Genomic DNA, 18,107 nt, shown 5'->3' on the forward strand with positions numbered 1-18,107 from the left:
CATTCTGTGCTTCATAGCTTGGAGAAAAGGGAAAAAAAATAAGTATATTTTGTGCTTCATGTGATAAATTGAGAGTACAATAGTTGAAGGGCCATTGTATCAAACCTGTAAAAGTTGCAAATGTGATCAATGCTACTCAAAATAATTCCATAAATGAATATGAATGGGCCGCTAACTGTTAAGATCTTACTCTGTTTTTTTTTTGGTTTTTTGGTTCTTTTCTCAAGGCTTCTTCCCTTAACAAAATTTAATATAATTTTGGAAATCTGAAAAATTATTCGTCAATAATCAAATGGCAAGTTCTTTTTATATTGTGAATTGGGAAGGTATTGTTGTATATCATTTCATTCTCTGTTGAGGCATTTAAGTAATGTGTTCAGTTTGTTTGGTTGCAAATTTTCTACTTTTTTGGTTAGTTTAACTTCTTTTGGTAGTTCATTATCAAAGGTAAAAAAAGAAGGGAGGGGAGGGGGTTTGTTGCGGGGGTAGAGAGGGCTGAACGCAGATATTTTCAATCACCAAATTTGGCACCTCAATTCCATCATTATTTGATGCTCAGATTTATTGCTGGACGCTACACGTACTGGTGCAGGGCTAGATCCAGATTTAAGATGCAAAGAATTCCGTATGACTTGTCTCAACTCTCAAGTGTCAAATCAAATTTTGATACTTGTTGTTGATGCCAATAAATGTTGCCAAGCACATAAATGAGACATAGATGACAGAAAATTTGTAGTGTTACCCCAATATATTTCTCTGTGTCAAAAATTATGATTCTGTTACTATTCTTTTGATTGATAATTCTATGACTATAATTTAATTATTAGATTAGGATCTCTATCTATTTAATAATTACTTTAATTTATAACGTAAATTAGTTGGATAAATCGTGGACGGTTTCTGATGGTTTCCTGGAGGATTACATTTTGCATTTTCTTTATATTACTACTTGCCCATTTATGTAACAGTGGATATTTGATATCCAATTTAGTGTAGTAGCACTGATCTTAACCAACATGACAGAATAGAACTTTTAATGATTGTGTCAATTTTTTTTCTTTCTATTATTATTATTTTTCAAGTTACCATCATATATGTAGTGAAACTTCCTGCCATTGTTGCCCTATGTGTTTAAAGTTATCACCTTGTTTTAATTTCGATGAATATTCCATCACTTGTTTTTGCATATTGTGGCATTTTCGTCTGAGTATTACCATACATTTCTGCATAAAATTTTATAGGTACTGAGTGTAATTCGCACTCCTAAACCTCAACATTGCGGCTCCCAGTTGGAACTTTTGAGTAGATGTCAAGGTCAAATTTGCATCAAGTTTTCACAGTTGCTCTTATGTTATCCAATAGAGTGTGGTAGACATGTCGTAGTTATAAGAGCGATAACTGGTGGTAGTGCGTGTGCATGCCAATTTTTTTTTTTTGGTTGACGTAGTATAGTTATACTCCCACTTCATCTTTAAAGCTCCAGAATAATGCTGGTCATGATGCTATGCTATTTATGAAATTGCTTGACTAGTCTCAGATTTTTCCCTCAATTATTGTGTTTTCTTGCTGCTATGCTATTTATGAAATTGCTTTTTGTTTCTCTATAGGCTAGAATGATGTTTTACCTTTAAAGAGGTGCGGCTGATTTTCTTTTGAAGGATAATGCTGGTCATGATGCTCTGCTATATATGAAATTGCTTGACTAGTCTCGGATTTTATCTCTCAATTATTGTGTTTTCTTGCTGCTTTCTGTTTCTCTATAGGCTACAATGATGTTTTACAGTTAAAGAGATGCAGCTGATTTTCTTTTGAAGTGCCACTGATAAACCTTTTTCCTGTTGAATTAGAATCAAGTAATCTTCAACTTTGCCCTGCTTTGTGTTGGTAAAATCTTGAAGTAGTCTTCTGGAGGTTCCATTGTTTAACTAAAATTTTGGGGATTTATATGGTACCTGGAAATCCTTTTTCTATTGCAGGCTGGAATTTCATTTTAATGATTAGTGATCAAATGTGTTTTTTTCTCTTCTAGCATGATTTTAGATTATGATAGATTTATTAGATTGCAATAAATCTGCCTTGCCTTGCTAATAGTCTTATCTTTACATGGTTTGATTCAAAGCCTATAGAAAGGAGGATATAATGGGTAGATAGCCAGCTTGACATTTTCCTAAAGCTTTTTATGAATGCTAGTAGGAGGGCGAGGGAGGAGAAACAGAGATTGTACACCAGAGACATGGGTTTGGCGTAAAACTCTCTCTCTCTGTCTCTCGCTCGCGCGCGCGCGCCCACACACACACTCGAGTTGCACGCTCGAAGTAGCTTTGGTGCAGTAAGCCAGTAAGATTCTGCTTCACATCCTATAAAACTATGTACATGCATGTGTGTGTGTGTGTCTTATTGTGAACACGGAGATAAAAAAATTCATTCAAAATTAGTGTGTGGACTGTGGATATGAGGCCGTTGCAGTTTTATGAGCAGAAGCTACCAGGATCTCAAAAAATATGCAAAACTACCCTAACCAACTATTTTGGTGGGGTAAAAAATTGATGTTGGGATAATCATGTTTTTACCTGATCAAATGTTTGAAAAAGATGGTTTCGTGGGACTATCTCGTGTTTATTTACCCAATAAGTATGCACATACATAGATTGAATGGAATATAAGAGTACGTTGTTTTTCCATGTCATCCACTGGCATTTTCTTGCAAAATCAATGGTGGTAACCACCAAAGACGAGGAGACCCAGATCGCAAGCCTTATCAAGGTTGTAGATGGTACCATTAAATAATGATCCTTTGAACTCCAACGGCCAAAAGCTACCATGGGTTTCCCTCTCGCTCTCAAGTCTTGCCACCGCCTTCAACTCGGCACAGCCATTCATGAACACGCAACCAAAGATTCTCTGCTCTCAAATCCATTTGTCGTCTGTGCTCTTGTTGACATGTTTGGTAAATGCAGCTTGCTTTCACTGGCACACAAACAGTTCGATGAAATGCCTGAGAGAAATGATGTTGTGTGGAGTTCCTTGTCTTCGCTTTACACCCATTCTAATGATTTGTCCAAGGCTTTGCAGTTGTTTGAATGTATCAATGTTAGGACACCAAACACATCTAACATTTTATTCAATTATTGGCTGTTTATCGGAAATGGAAGATGGGTCTTTTAAGGCTAAAAGCACAAGCAATGGTGGAAAGCATCATACACCTATTTCCAAGATTTGGGATTCAAGCTGAATACATTTCTTGCTTTGCTATCCTCAAGCGTAGGCATAGCGGCTTTAAATTTGATTAAAAAAATCATTGTTACTCCATTAGAAGCCCAGAGAATGAGAAGAAAAATGAAGGAGAAGGCAGTGGAGGCAACACCTGGTAGGAGTTGGGGTTATATGTCAAGATTGAGGTTACTAATGGAGCGTTGCGTGATGCCCGGGCATGTGACAATTAACTTGAAGATACACTTGATTAGCTTGGTCTGTTTGGATTTTTTGTGTAGGGTTTGTGGTCTAGCTCAATTTCTCTGTTTTATGTGTTGCACTCTAAACAACCCTAAGTTGTTCGGTTGATGTGACAAAAGAGAGTGTAGACTGTTCATATGAGTAAAACAACCCTAACTGTTCATTGAGTTTAGATTAGTCATTTCATTCTTTTTGTTAACACACAACCTCTAACAAATGGTCTGACTGAAGATACAAGATACGTGAGCTAGCGTGGTGTTATAGTGTTATAGACAAACTTCAAAGGTTTAAATAAATTTTACCCAAAAAAAAAAAAAAAAATACTAGCACATTTTACCCAAAAAAACAAAAAAATACTAGCACACTAGGGTCACGCATGTCATGTCATTATACAGAACCTTCAAAAAGATAGGATTTAGTGTCCATAGCCTCTCCACTAATGATATGGACACTGAATGAACGCATCACAATTGTTGGATCATCCCTCAATTCTAAAGGACAAAATAGTAATTTAATCCAAAAACCGACTTCATATAGGGATGGGACTTGGGTGGGTCTAGCCGAAACAACCCAAGTCACGTCCGAAAATTTTACAAGCTTGAACAAGGTATTTGAGACCGTGAGACTATGGCTAAATTTAAATTTTTGAGTCCAAATTTATTTTGGGTGGAATTTGGGCAAAGCTTTACTAACCCAAGCAACCCAAAATGGAAGAAAAAATTGTAATTTTTGTACGTATTTTTTATATTATTTTTAAATATTATACGTTGTTTACCTAAAACAAACTTAAAATCAGATGTTTTCTAGTATTTTTTGTTTTTGTTTTTTTTTTTTTGACCTAGGTATTATTCTAACTTGAACAAACTAGCTTCTTTTAAAAAAATTAAATAAAAAATTATAGGTGTTTTTTTTATTTACTAGCAAAAGAGCACGTGCAAATGCACGTGGTGTAAATCCAAGAGATTAATAAGATTATAATAAATTATAAAAAAAAAGTAAATCCAAGAGATTAATAAGATTATAATAAATTATAAAAAAAAAAAAATTTATTTGATCAGTAATTAAGAAAACTTTGATAAATTGTAATTTATTTGATTTGATACTTTTCAATGTGAAGCAAGGAATATGAAAATATATTTTCATATGTCATCTATTTCACAAAGAGCTTCTATTTTTAATTTGCGTTTTTGTTACTTGGATTAAATATTTTTTTAGTTTTATCACACTTCTATCTATAATCATTCTATATAGATAACTCTCAATATCTTAGTAGAGCAATTCTCATATATTTTCACTTTCAAATATTTTAAGTGATCATCATGCCAAACAAAAGATATTTTATTTCGCTTCTTAAACTTTAAACTCAAAACCATGTATATTAAGATATATTCTAAAATATAGATTCTATTCAATCATATATATAATTATCATTTGTAACTCACATGGATCAAACACAAAAGGAATAATCTTCTAGCATTTTGCATTGTAAGAAGGAAGACACTTCCTCTTTCTATAGCATTATAAAAATTTTATTAAGACTTTTCTTTCATGGACTCAAGTTTCTCGAGATATCCAAACTTTCAAAAAATAAATACAATGGAGAAAGAAAAAAGAAAAAATAACAATCCAAAACTCATATAAACAAGTTGACATACAAATACCATCTAAATTTTTCAAGAAACGGAACCAAGGAAAATTAAGCAAAAAAGTTTAAAAAATTGAATTAACAAATGCAAATCAAATGAAAACCAAAATAACTAAAGGCTGGATAACATAAACAACCAAACTCAAGTCCTCATTAGGAAAAATAAAAATAAAAAAAAATAAATAGTGGTTAATTCAAAGGAAGAATACAACAAAATACTTGTTCAAATAAGTACTTCAATATGAGTACAAGAAAACTCAATAATTATTAATTTGTTGAATGAAATCTAACAATCTTTACTACACCTAATATTAAAACAATTTAATATGAATTCATCACTATGAGTTAAACTGAGTAGAGGATTCAAAACAAGCAAATAACTTAATAAAGCTAATTGATGCTCCTGACTTGTTGCACATGAATTCTTATCCTCACTACCAAAGCCAATTGATGAAAAATGCTCCTTGATACTACTTCTTCCTGGGATCCCTACTTGTAATGCTCTTGTTGACCTCTAATCTTTCTGCTCCCTCAATATTGGTGCTTGATCTTATAATTTTTATCTCTATTTTATATAATAGATCTTTATGTTATTTTTCAAAATTTTAAGAAACATCAAATACTATTAAAGGTTGGAAATTTCAAGACTTACAAAAGTTTTGTATTAAACATAAAAATAATAAACTTTTAATGAAATTTTAAGGTTTAGAATTCTAAGTGGTTATATACGTTTTGTAGTCCACTTTTAATGACATTTTTTTAGATTGAAAATCCCAAAGGTTGTCTACTATTAAAAAAAAAGGAAATGAAATTCAAGTAATTAATGTCCACCAATACTTTTAATGAAATTGGATTTAATTTAAAGTGAGAAAAAAAAAAGAGTTATGAAATACCTTGGTTGGAGATTTCAAGAATCAAAATAAAAATAATACAGTTTTAATAAAATTTAAGGTTGAAAATTTCAAGGGTACCATTGCACTTTTAATCGGATTAAATAGATGTGTTTCATCACCTTAGTAAGGGCTGAAATAACTATTTAGATTTAGGGTAGCTCACAAGACATACCTTGTGACAATGGGCCATCACATAATTTAAAAATATCTATTAAGAAACTTTGTGAACAATGAACAGTCACGTAATTTAAAAATACTATTAGTAATATTTTTAAACAAAAATAGTACTCTTTTTTTTCTTTTTACATTTTTTTTATTTGTTTGGAATAATGTGAATTAAGCTCTAGAATTTTTAGGGAGAAACATTTTCGGAAGGAACCGTTCCTTTTTAAATAGTATTATTTTTTTTCTTTACTTTACTTTTCTTTTTATTTTATTTGTGAGAGTTAAATAATGTAATTTAATGAGATGTCATTACACTTTTTATAGATATTAGATAAGAACCATTGTACCGTAACATTTAAAGAGACATAATCATTACACTAATAACAAAAAACTAAAGGAATTTAAAATAAGAAAAAATGTTTATGTAAATAAAATTTCTAAATTTAAAATAAGAAAAAATATTTGGAAATAAAGAAAATGACTTAAGTTAGCTGGATTTGTGTTTTAAAAACAAAAAAATGGTACATTTTTTCTTTTTCCTTTTACTTTTACTTTTTTTGTTTGTTGTGTGTGTGTGTGCGTTTTTTTTTTTAAAACAAAGTTGGTATGATTTTTTTTGCCTTTTACAATTTATTTATTTATTTTTTTTCCTGTTTGAAATAATGTGAATTAGGCTCTACAATTTTTGGGGAGAAATTTTTTGGAAAGGGACGGGTTTACTTTTAAATAGTGGGAATATTATAATTTGTTTTCCTTTTAAGTTTTTTTTTTTCCTTTTTTATGCCGAAGAATATGAAGAATAAAAAGTATAATTAATTTGATTTTAAAATACTTTTAATATCCTTTTAATATAATCTATATTATTAATGAGGCATGAATTATTATGCTTTAATGAACTTTTTATGTGAGAAAAAAAAAAAAATTGTTAAGAAACTCTTTACACTTTTAGAACAGTATTGAATAGATTTTAAGTTTTTTTACTTTTTATACCGAAGAATATGAAGAATAAAAAGTATAATTAATTTGATTTAAAAATACTTTTAATATCCTTTTAATATAATCTATATTACTAATGAGGCATGAATTATTATGCTTTAATGAACTTTTTTATGTGAGAAAAAAAATAAAAAATGTTAAGAAATTCTCCACACTTTTAGAATAGTATATATAAATATATAGATATATAGATATAGATTCTCAAGTGAAAGTGAATGTAGTTATATATTTTACATTTTATTTTTTGTGATGTTTATTAATTACTAAGTTATTAAAAATTTAAAGGAGTGGATAAATTTAAATCACACAAAGGGCGAGTGAGACCAAATTTGAGAATATAAGCATGAAAACGATAAATTTGAAGTTACACAAAATAAAAATTGAAGCACCTTTAAGCGTGAGATCGACATTTGAATGATGTGACTTATGGAGATATCCAAAAAAAACTTAGTACATTTTACTAGGAGTGGCAAAATTTGATATGATTTGTCAATACGACTTGAACACGGCACGAGTTAAACAGGTTTGGATTGACTTTAAACGGGTTCAGATTATAAAAGTGTCGACACGATTAACCCATTTAGTTAACTGTGTCGTGTTTGAGTTGAAGGGTTCAAGTTGAGTAACTCATTTATATCCGTTTAGCTATACGTGTCATGAGCAAATTTCTATTTAAGTTTCAAAATAATTATCTAAATTTGTATCTTATAATTTATTCTTTTGTAAATTAGAGATTATTTAGTAATTTAGTTAGAATGAAAGTTATATTTTTCTAGTATTTAATGTTTGATTGAGTATTATTAATAATTTAAATAATAAAATATTTAATTTTATTAAACAGGTTATTAAACGGGCTACTTGTGTAACTCGTTTAGTAAATAAATCGGGTTAATATTGACGATTTTGATATTATTATTAAATGAGTTGTATTTGAATGAATTATTTTATAAAATATTTTTAAATCGACCGGACGATTACAATGCAAATTGTTTTTACAACCTTGGGTTTGGCTCGGGGCCCGCCCTCTCCGACTCCTTTAAGATTATCGATTTCCTCTTGTGTCCCTCACTCAGACTCTCACTCGTTCTACTCAGACACTCACTCTTCTACTTCTCTTTCACTCAACCACCACACCACATCAGAAGCTACCAAGGTTGTGCTTGCGATCGTAAACGTGAAGGTTCTGCTTGCGAACTGATAATGTTCTTCCTTTCATCTAATTCTCTATCATTCTAATTGATCTAGGATTTAATAAAATGTCAGACATGATGTAAACCCTAATCGTATGTATGAACTTAGCCCCTCTTTCTCCGGTTTATGTAATATCGCTAAATTAGATTTTCAGAATTGGGTAGTTTTCAAGGTGCTTTGGTATTATTGTGGCCTGTCAAGTAAAATTGCATTAATTGGCTGGGTTTCATGCTTCGAATTTAAGTAATTTATTTATTTATTTATTTGGGGCTACAAACAGAAACTAAAAGGACAGATTCAATGGCTTATAGCACAGAATTGGTGAATTTTCAAAATTGAACAAATTGGCTTTAATAATTTGAAAATTTTGTATAAATGAGGCCTGTTAAGTAAAGTTGTGTTTGGTTTAACCCAATTAAGCATTATGACAAAAGTGAAAATCAGAACAAAGTAGCAGGACTACAACTTGTTAAAAACTTGAAAGATTGTTAGTAACCTTCCTCTTTCTTTTCAAGCAACGGATAAGAAGCCTTCAACTATGGTTGCAGAAGAGGAAGTGTTCTAGTCCACTCTACTTTCTTCTGTTTTTTTCACTTTTCTTATATCCTTTGATTTTTGAGGACCCTTTTCAAGCTACTCTACTACAGTACATTTTATTTTTCATATCATATAATAGAAAAGGAAGGAGAATGGTGACTCTATAAGGCTGTGAAATATGGTGTTGATTTTATTTTTAGTTATCAGTTTAAGATAGAAATAATAAAAATACTTGTTTGCTTTGGCTGTCAAGATTCACTAAGCTCTCTGAGAGAGTATGCTTGCTTTAGCAGGAGTCATTGTTTTTATAAATATCTCAGTAGGGATTGGTAATTCTTTGTTCTACTGTAGATGGGTATTGATATGAAATTAAATTAAGTATACTATCCCCATTCTTCCCGACTTTTTAATTTCTTTTGTCTTCATTTGTTTAATTGTTTTTTCTTATACTACTCCTTGATTAGCATTTTGTTATCTTTTGTTTGCCTTTTGTTTTGTGGACAGAACAACCTATGTTTGTCATGTTAGTTCATATTTTTTTGTTTTTTAATGATGTTCACTGTGCCCCTGAAATGAAATTCTGGCTCGGTCATTGCTCTCTCTCATACACATGTGGCCTTGTTTAACAATTAGGTTTTGGGTGTGGCCAAATTGATACTAGATCGTTTAAAATTAAACATGGTGTAACCGTGGATTAGTAACTCCATGAAAACTCGGGGATTTTACCATGGTCAGTTTGGTAGTATTCGAAAAAAATTGGTGCAACTCAGCTGCTTTTCTTGTCAATTCTTAGTAAAAAAAAAAAAAAGAGAGTTGAAAATGCTTCTTTTATCTGGTTAATCTGTGATTATAGTATTTTTCTTTCCTTCTGCACTCTATCCCAACCTCCTTAGTGTATATCTTATTTGGTGCATGGTCGTTGATATGTAATATGGTGTGTGTTTTTTATTGCATGGATGGCATTTCAGATGAGTCTTGTGGCCTATTTTTCGGACGACAATGACGACTTTCCTGCATTTCTTGATGCAGAGTTAGATTCTACTTTTGACACATCAGCTGAGGAAGGAGGTACTACACTCATCATGCCTGGTGGGTACTTGTTCCTTCAATATTGCCTTGTAGATTTACCATGAAAATTTTAAGTTCATTTTGACGGCATAATAACTTCAGGCTGTTGATAGATACCGTATTCTGGTTGTTGACCACTTGACCATGTTGCTTTTGGTTAATACATCATTTTTTTTTCCTTGTTTTCAATTTTTTTGGTTATTGGTTTATATTTCTGTGCGATGAGTGATTCAGACCGTAATCCTAGGCGCGAGGTCATAATCTAGCCCTAGATTGGTTTGAATAGGTTTTGATTTCCCAATTAACTGATTGTAACTAATTTTTGAATTTTAACAGAGAATGAAAATTCAAACGTGGGATGAACTTATTAGAAAAGATTTTAAAAGGCTAAGCATTTTAGGTGAAATGGCGGCTAATAAAAAAGAATGGAGATAGAAAATTCATGTGGCCAACACTGTTCTTATAGGAATAAGGCAAGGATGATAATGCTGATGATGAATAAAAATTAAAAAATAAACTAACTAAATAGTATGTAAATCGAATCTTTCATTATGTTTAAAAGCATATAAAAACAAGTAAAATAAAATAAGCTATCACGCGATGATTCGATGAACATGCAAATTTTTATGTGGAAAACCCAATGGTAAACACAACTGGGCCTAGTACAAGCAGATCAAATCCATTATGAGAAAGTGGTACCACAACTAGGTTGACCAGTTTCTCAAATCCTAAAAAATTCTTAGTTACCTTTTGGCACAGACTAACGCCAAATTCTGCATTCGATATATCTGCTCACGCGATCTGTTTCTCCATAAGCACATTGATCCGTATGACAAGTAACATCCAGACCACGTGTTTTTGTGTAGAAACATTTTGGTGTTGAATTTTCTTTTAGCACAATGATGGTTGATGACCATCACTCCAAGAACATATGCTCGCCATCTTATGCAATGATGAAGTATGAAAGAAAAAAATTCTAGCAGAGAATTGTTAGATTGCACTCTGACATTCTCTATAATTGCAAGCAATCTCTAAACATGTATGGTTAGGTTTTCTAAACATGGGTGGTCTTGGTCTTTCAATAGAGTTTAGAAGCTTATAGAGACTAGATTAAAAAGAGATTCAATTCTATTTAGGATTGAATTTTTCATGATCGATTGAGCCAAGTGTGTATCAATCGACACATGGTCAATAGTTTTTGATGGACCTGTTGATCAGTTGAAATGTCCTGTCTTTCTAGCGATAGGCATATGTGTACAAATTTTGCCCTGCTAGTTGCTTATACTTTCTGTGGAGTAAAAGAAACAGGCTCCATTTTTCCAACAAGCAAGCTTCCCCAGCTACGGTTAAGAAGATCATCTACAATTGTGTTCGTAGTAGGTTGATGTCGTGTAAGCTTCGTGACTGTGAGGATACTAGAACAACCGCTGCTGCTTGGAGTCTTCCAAGCACAGTATTAGTAGATGAGTAACTCGTCCCTGTTCTTAATGTCCGCTGCCTCAACAGTTCTTTCTGAATTTCTGTTGATGCATGTGACATTTTGAGTTGTTTGTTGGGCATTGTTTTGTCTTCGGGTTTGTGTTTGCCTTTGGGCTTGTGGGCTGTTGGGTTTGGGCTGCAGCTCTTTTTTGGTTAATAAAATGATTCCAAAAAAAAAATATATGATTTATGTTAAGCCCTTATTGAATTAATGCTTGAAAAATGAAACCTAATGGTGAGTGCATGGATGATTATTGAATTTTCCATTTTGCTCTTGATTGTAGCTTTAACCACTGAATACGCCCTTGGACAACACAACTAATTTTAACTAACTTTTAAAAACTATCTAAAAGTTAAATAAAATTATAGACAAGCTTTTGTAACTAAATTAGCCAACTTGAGTCCTATTGATCTAACATGCATCATAAATGAACTAACATGATAGTGTATGTTGTTAAATATGTAAATCTCATTTCTTCTGGACAGTTTTTCAATAGACTGGGCTCCTCTAAATACCTATTCCTCTATTTAGGCTTGAACCAAAGTTGCTAGAATCAGGGCAAGGTACAAATGATTGTTTTGAGGATCATAGGATTCTACAAATGAGGGAAGAAGAAATAAAGAAGGTATATGTATAAATAAAGAATTCTTTAAAGTAGACAAAGAGCTTAAAATACATAAAAATGTTGAGATATTATCACTAACATATGGAACATGTATGTATCCACAATTTCACCCAGATAATTCGAGTATGTAGCTCAACATTTCAGTTTGCAAGTTTGTACATGAGGTGTTCAAGGTTTGAATCAGGCATTTCCATTTGCTTATGCTTATAGAACCTAAATTTATAATTCTGAAACAAAAAATTTACTAATGAAAGAAACCAAGATAATTTTTAAATACAATCTAAGGTTAAGACAGTTTAATTTGCTTGCTTGCACAATAACATGGATGTCAAATTTTTTGAAAACAGTGTTTAATGGAGACATGCATGGATGTTGTCTGGCAAAATATCCTAAAGTCTCCTCTATCTCAGAGTTTATTGTAAAATTGAAATAATCCTCCAATAACCCAATAATGGATTTGAGTTATATAGTGCCACCCAGTTTTGGAACACACTCTTTAGTTAAAAAGGAGAGTTTCAAATCAGCTTTTAGAGATTTCAGGACATCATCTAAAAATACAATGTATTTCACAAGAATGTGACTACTCTGGGCATAAGTAGTATATTCTCCGTAGCTACTCCCTATTGATTTAATTTGTACTTTTTATAAGTGCATTTGTATTTGCAGTGTTTAATGCTCGATTATGATGAAATTGCTCGATTACGCAGCAGATATCTGAAGAATTTATTACGTCGTAAGAAGCTATGTTTGGTGCTTGATTTAGATCACACACTACTTAATTCAACTCAATTCGTTGCTGTAACACCAGAAGAAGAATATTTGAAGAGCCAGATGGTATCTTTGCAAGGTATGATATGTTCATGTGTTATGTGCTTTTGCTTTAGTTGAAAATTTTGTGAGGCACAGTACCTCTGCAATTTGTTGCTGTAACACCAGAAGAAGAATATTTAAAGAGCCAGATGGTACCTTTGCAAGGTATGATATGTTTATGTGTTATGTGCTTTTGCTTAAGTTGAAAATTTTGTGAGGCACAGTACCTCTGCTGTAAACGAGATAAATTCTGGTATCTTCATAATCTTTTATAGATGTTATAAACCGTCTACCAAGGCATGGTTTTGTGAAAAATATTTATAATCTTCTGCGAATGGAAACTTTTTGGAATATTCTTGGATAATCCTTCTCCTTTGCTTTATAGCATTTGGGTTTAACAAAATTTAGGCAGAAGTGAAAAAAATGTAGAATGTCATTGTGCTAGAGTCGTGTATATATTATTGGCATAATGTATATTGTGAAACTTGGAATCATTTGTTTTCTTGATTAGTGCTAAATGGAAAAGATAGTAGGCAAGGAGTGATGCATATGCTGTGTAGAGCATTCATCACTCGTTCAATGCTGGTAGCTGGTGTTCTCCCCTCTTCCTAACCATGGACGCCCAACAAAATTAAGAAAAGAATAATAAGTGGCTATGTCTTTCCGAGACAAATTTTTTTAATTAATAAGATGCTACACCTGTATTTTGGGCTCTCTTCATAGAGCTAGATCTGCATTATTTGCCTCATTGCGAGTTGTAAAAGCTATGCCATTGAATTGGGACTCCATTTACATGTTCGAATTTTTTATCAATGGATTGATTTCCCACCAATTTGTTTAAACTTTTATCTGCGTGGTGCTGCGCCAGTATGGAAAATGTGTAATTTTTTTCATTTCTTTTTTGGGTAGTTCTTTTCAGTGCAGTTCTTTTTTCCTGGAGAATCTTTGGTACTTATTATGGGTTTTCATATGATTAGTTACGTATCAGTTTGTTTAAGCTTTTATCTTGGTGTTGTCATGCTAATATGGGAAATGCCTAATGAGTTCTGGTTCTTTTTTATTTTATCTGGTCGTGTTCATGGTAAGCACTTGTAATCTCACAATTTTGACTGTGTACATGTTACTTTATGGAATTCAAAATGTGGAACAGGTGGTGTTTCAAAAGGTAGCCTGTTCAGATTAGACTCCATGCACATGTTGACCAAGTTGCGGCATTTCGTTCGCACCTTCCTAAAAGAAGCAAGCAACTTGTTTGAGATGTACATATACACAATGGGTGACCGGTCCTATGCAATGGAAATGGCAAAGCTGCTTGACCCTGAAAATGTGTACTTCCATTCTAGAGTCATTGCAAAAGATGATTGCACACAGATACATCAGAAAAGTCTTGATGTGGTGTTGGGTCCAGAAAGCGTTGTGCTGATCCTTGATGATACAGAGCCAGTAAGTAAATCTGTTATCAGCTAAACTTCATATATGCTTAAATATTTAGTTGTTGGCTTGTGTACCTGTATCATGTGGTTCATATTCATGCATTTGTAGTTATTAGCAAAGAATGTTGAGTTGGAATCCTATTATTCACTTGTGTCAGTTGTTCCTTTTTCCCCGTGTTTGAATTTTTGATTGTTTATTATCTTTGCCTGCAATTGTACTTCCTGGCAAGGATGCTACGGAATGCTTTAAACAAGATGACATGCGACACTTGTCTGGTTCATTATTGCGTCAATTAACCTTTGAGTGGCATTCAGTACTAGCCATTTTGAGTGGTATTCAGTACACTACAGGATTCATCTAGTAGTTTGTCATCGTTCCATATCACTTGGAGGTCATATCTGTTTTTATGGAGATCATTTCCTGTTTTTTCAACTCGTTGTGGACGTTTACCTCCTTAAATAAGTAGGGCTGATTTCTTAGAGAGTGATAAAAGCTTGGGCTGTAAGTATGAGAATTGTGGGTTTGACTCTAAGAACAGCCATTTTGTACAAATAAAACCAATGTCTGTCTGTACCCCAGTCCACCCTCCCAGTGCTCTCAATTAATGGGGACTACTGGGTAATGGTCCATTTTAACCTCTTTAAATGGCCTGAACTTTGGTTGAATATATCCAAAATATACATTTCCTTTCCCCAGTATCCGCAGACTTCTTAATCTGTATCAATGCATGTAGTTAGTATTATATAAATACGTTGCATACTCACTGGTAAATACTGAGGCTCTCAAGCATATGAATATGAGTTCAAAACCCTGAAAGCAGCCTTTTTTTGCAAATAATGCCAAATGTTTGGTCTGTCCTCAATTATTGGGGACTACAGTGGGTAGTGACCCACATTTGGAGTTGATCTATACCAATTACAAAGCTAAAAATATTGGCCACTGTCCTTTATTTTAGGTTTGGGTGAAGCATAAGGAGAATCTGAAACTGGTGGACAGATATCATTTCTTTGCTTCGAGTTTTCGACAATTTGGCCTCAATTATAATTCTCTTTCTGAGCTTAAGGGACTAAAGGGATGAAAGTGAGGCTGATGGAGCCCTTAGTAGGAACTTGGGGACAATCTCGAGAACAGAGACGCAAGGCAGGTAAATGTTTCTTACAACAACTAGAATTGCTCTCTTGCATTATTTATTTTTATTATTATTATTTTATTTCATTTTTCTTTTGGTTCAAGAGTTTCATAATTTTTTTATTTTTTGGTGCTTATCTGGTTGGGAGCAGGTTTGAGTTTCAGTGTTGCCATTCATTGAGGGTTGGGTTGTTAATGGTTTGCATGAATGGATACATAGATACATACATGTATCATAGAGTCAAAGCACTATCTATGTGTCTCTTGCTCCTCTTGCTTCACCATCCATTTTTGTGGTCACTTTGAAGGTATTGGAACTTCATACGTGATATGACCATAGGATAAGACTGTAATTCAATGAAAATTTGTTATCCTTCATGGCACAGTATTCCACCAACCGTTTCTCTCAGCTATTCCCACCATTCGCCGTTGGAGTTCCGCAAAATTTATTGGCTTTTTTGAAATGTTTTAAGTTTTATTTTTTATATCAGAAGGTTTTCTTACTGTTCACTAATAGATGGAGCAAAGCCAATTTTCTGATGGTTCGTGGTGATAATTTGTTGTATGCCAAAAATTATCATGATATGGAGCCAAATTGTCTTTTGACAAGTGAGTATTATCTTTTGCATGGTGAATCTTCAAATATAAGACTTGGTGATCAAGCTGAGGACCAACTAATTGTGTGATCTTACCACATAAATTGTTTGATGATTCCTGGCAGGTGTTGAAAACATTACGGAAGGAAGTTCTAGGGGGGTGTAAAGTTGTCTTCACCTGGCTTTTCCCAACTAAATTTCAAGCTGAAAATCACCCCCTATGGAAGATGGCAGAGCAGTTGGGAGCCACATGCAGCACAGAGCTCGATCCATCAGTTACTCATGTGGTGTCTACAGACAGTGGAAGGGTGAAATCCCGTTGGGTGATGCAGGAGGAGAAGTTTCATTTCCATCCAAGGTGGATACAAGCTTCAGACTATTTATGGCAAAGACAACCTGAAGAGAATTTCTCTGTTAGGCCCAGTTTGGCTGGAAAGAAGTGGAAGGAAAAGAAAAGAAAGGAAATGGAGTGATGTATAAAATTTTGGAACTATAAGAAAGGAAATGGAAGGATTTGGAGGATAGATTAAAAAAATTTGATGAGTTGATTTTTTTATCCTCCCAAAAATGGGAGGAAATGAAAGGAAAAACTAATATTTTTAATAAAATTTTATCAATACCAAATTTGTCCAGGCAAAATCAAAGTTAGACGTGAGTCTCAGGGCATATTTTCCCATATTTTTATAGCAAAATCAAAGTTAGATATTACCATTGTATTTATGCAGAACTGTATATGGTTTGACAAATTCACACGTACTTCTAGTGTTTGTTTGAAGAGAGGGTCAATAGAGTTAGGGGTGCAACTTGGGTCTGCCCGGCTTAGCCCAAACCCAGACCGAATTCAACCTCAATCCGATTTCGGGTTGGGTTGGGCCTACTCGAGTAACACAAATTTGGATTTCAACCCGAATATTCACGGGTTGGATGAATTATCCAGATCAACCCGTTTTCTTTCTTTCTTTGTTGTTTTTTTTTCTTTCTTTTTTTTTTTTTTTCAAAACAATAGGTCTATTTTTTTTTTTTTTCTTTTTTTACTATTTGAATTTAATTTCAAAAAGATTTTTAAAATATCATCAAATGCTGAATATGTATATATTACTAATATTTTTTAAATATTGAAAGGCAGTGTTATATATATATATATATATTGGCAGATTTACCTATCCACCACAATTGATCATTCAAATAAAATTATAGCTTAATCCTAACTGTCCAGTCTAACATCTAAAGGTTCTCATCAAACCCTAGAAACATTAAGCCCCTCTTTCTTCTCTCCCAAAAAAATAAAAAGACTTGAAATCTTCAATTTGGGTTTCAAAAACAATTGACCAAATCAAAATTTTTATTTTTTCACCACCCACCCCCAAACAACACAACCACTTCTCTGCATCGTTCAATTATCGTCGGCATCAATCAATTTAAAGATCTGTTATAAAAAAATGAAAAATTAAATTAAAAAAATATATATCACAACCAAACAACACCGTTTCTCTACATCATTTTTTTTTCCAACACCCACTCCCAAACACATCAGGAGGCAGAGATGGAGGAGGAAGAAAACGGCAACAATGGAGGAAGGCGGCGCCAGAGGTGGTACTTGGTAGGCGGCAACGGTGGACTGGTGACGGCTTTTTGTTTGAACATAATGATTTTTTTTTTTGGTTGCAAATCTACTGTAAAAAAAAAAAAAAAAGAGTTTAAAAATTAAATTCGGATTGGAAGGGTTGGGATCAGGTTAAAACAGTTCTAATCCATGGCCAACCCGAATTGGGCTCAGGTTGAGAATTTCCAACCCAATTCCAACCAAGCTTCTAAAATTGTGAGCCCTTAAACATTCCCCCAACTATTTCAGCAATAACTTACTTTGTTGTTTGATTTTAATGAAAGTATACATTATAGGTAGTGAGTGGAGAAGCAAAAAGTCAATCTGTTAAGAATTCGGGTTGGTGTGAAACTTTTGTTCAACCACTTTAGCGGTGTTCTATGAAATCCAACAACAACAATAACATAACACAGAGTAGTGGTGTCAAATTGCTTATATAAGAAGTGAATGTGATTTATTCCTACCCCATCAATGGAAAGTTCT

General features: G+C 33.0%; 1 pseudogene; it reads left to right on the forward strand.

Annotated features, from left to right (window-relative positions):
* The first annotated feature begins 9,915 nt into the window (after window positions 1-9,915).
* Window positions 9,916-16,703, forward strand: LOC132279353 (RNA polymerase II C-terminal domain phosphatase-like 4; annotated as a pseudogene).
* Window positions 16,704-18,107: the final 1,404 nt, after the last annotated feature.

The sequence above is a fragment of the Cornus florida genome, unplaced genomic scaffold (assembly GCF_030987335.1).
Source record: "Cornus florida cultivar Cherokee Brave unplaced genomic scaffold, ASM3098733v1 CherokeeBrave_3.0.0_Hap2_Chr10, whole genome shotgun sequence".
NCBI classification, from domain to species: domain Eukaryota; kingdom Viridiplantae; phylum Streptophyta; class Magnoliopsida; order Cornales; family Cornaceae; genus Cornus; species Cornus florida.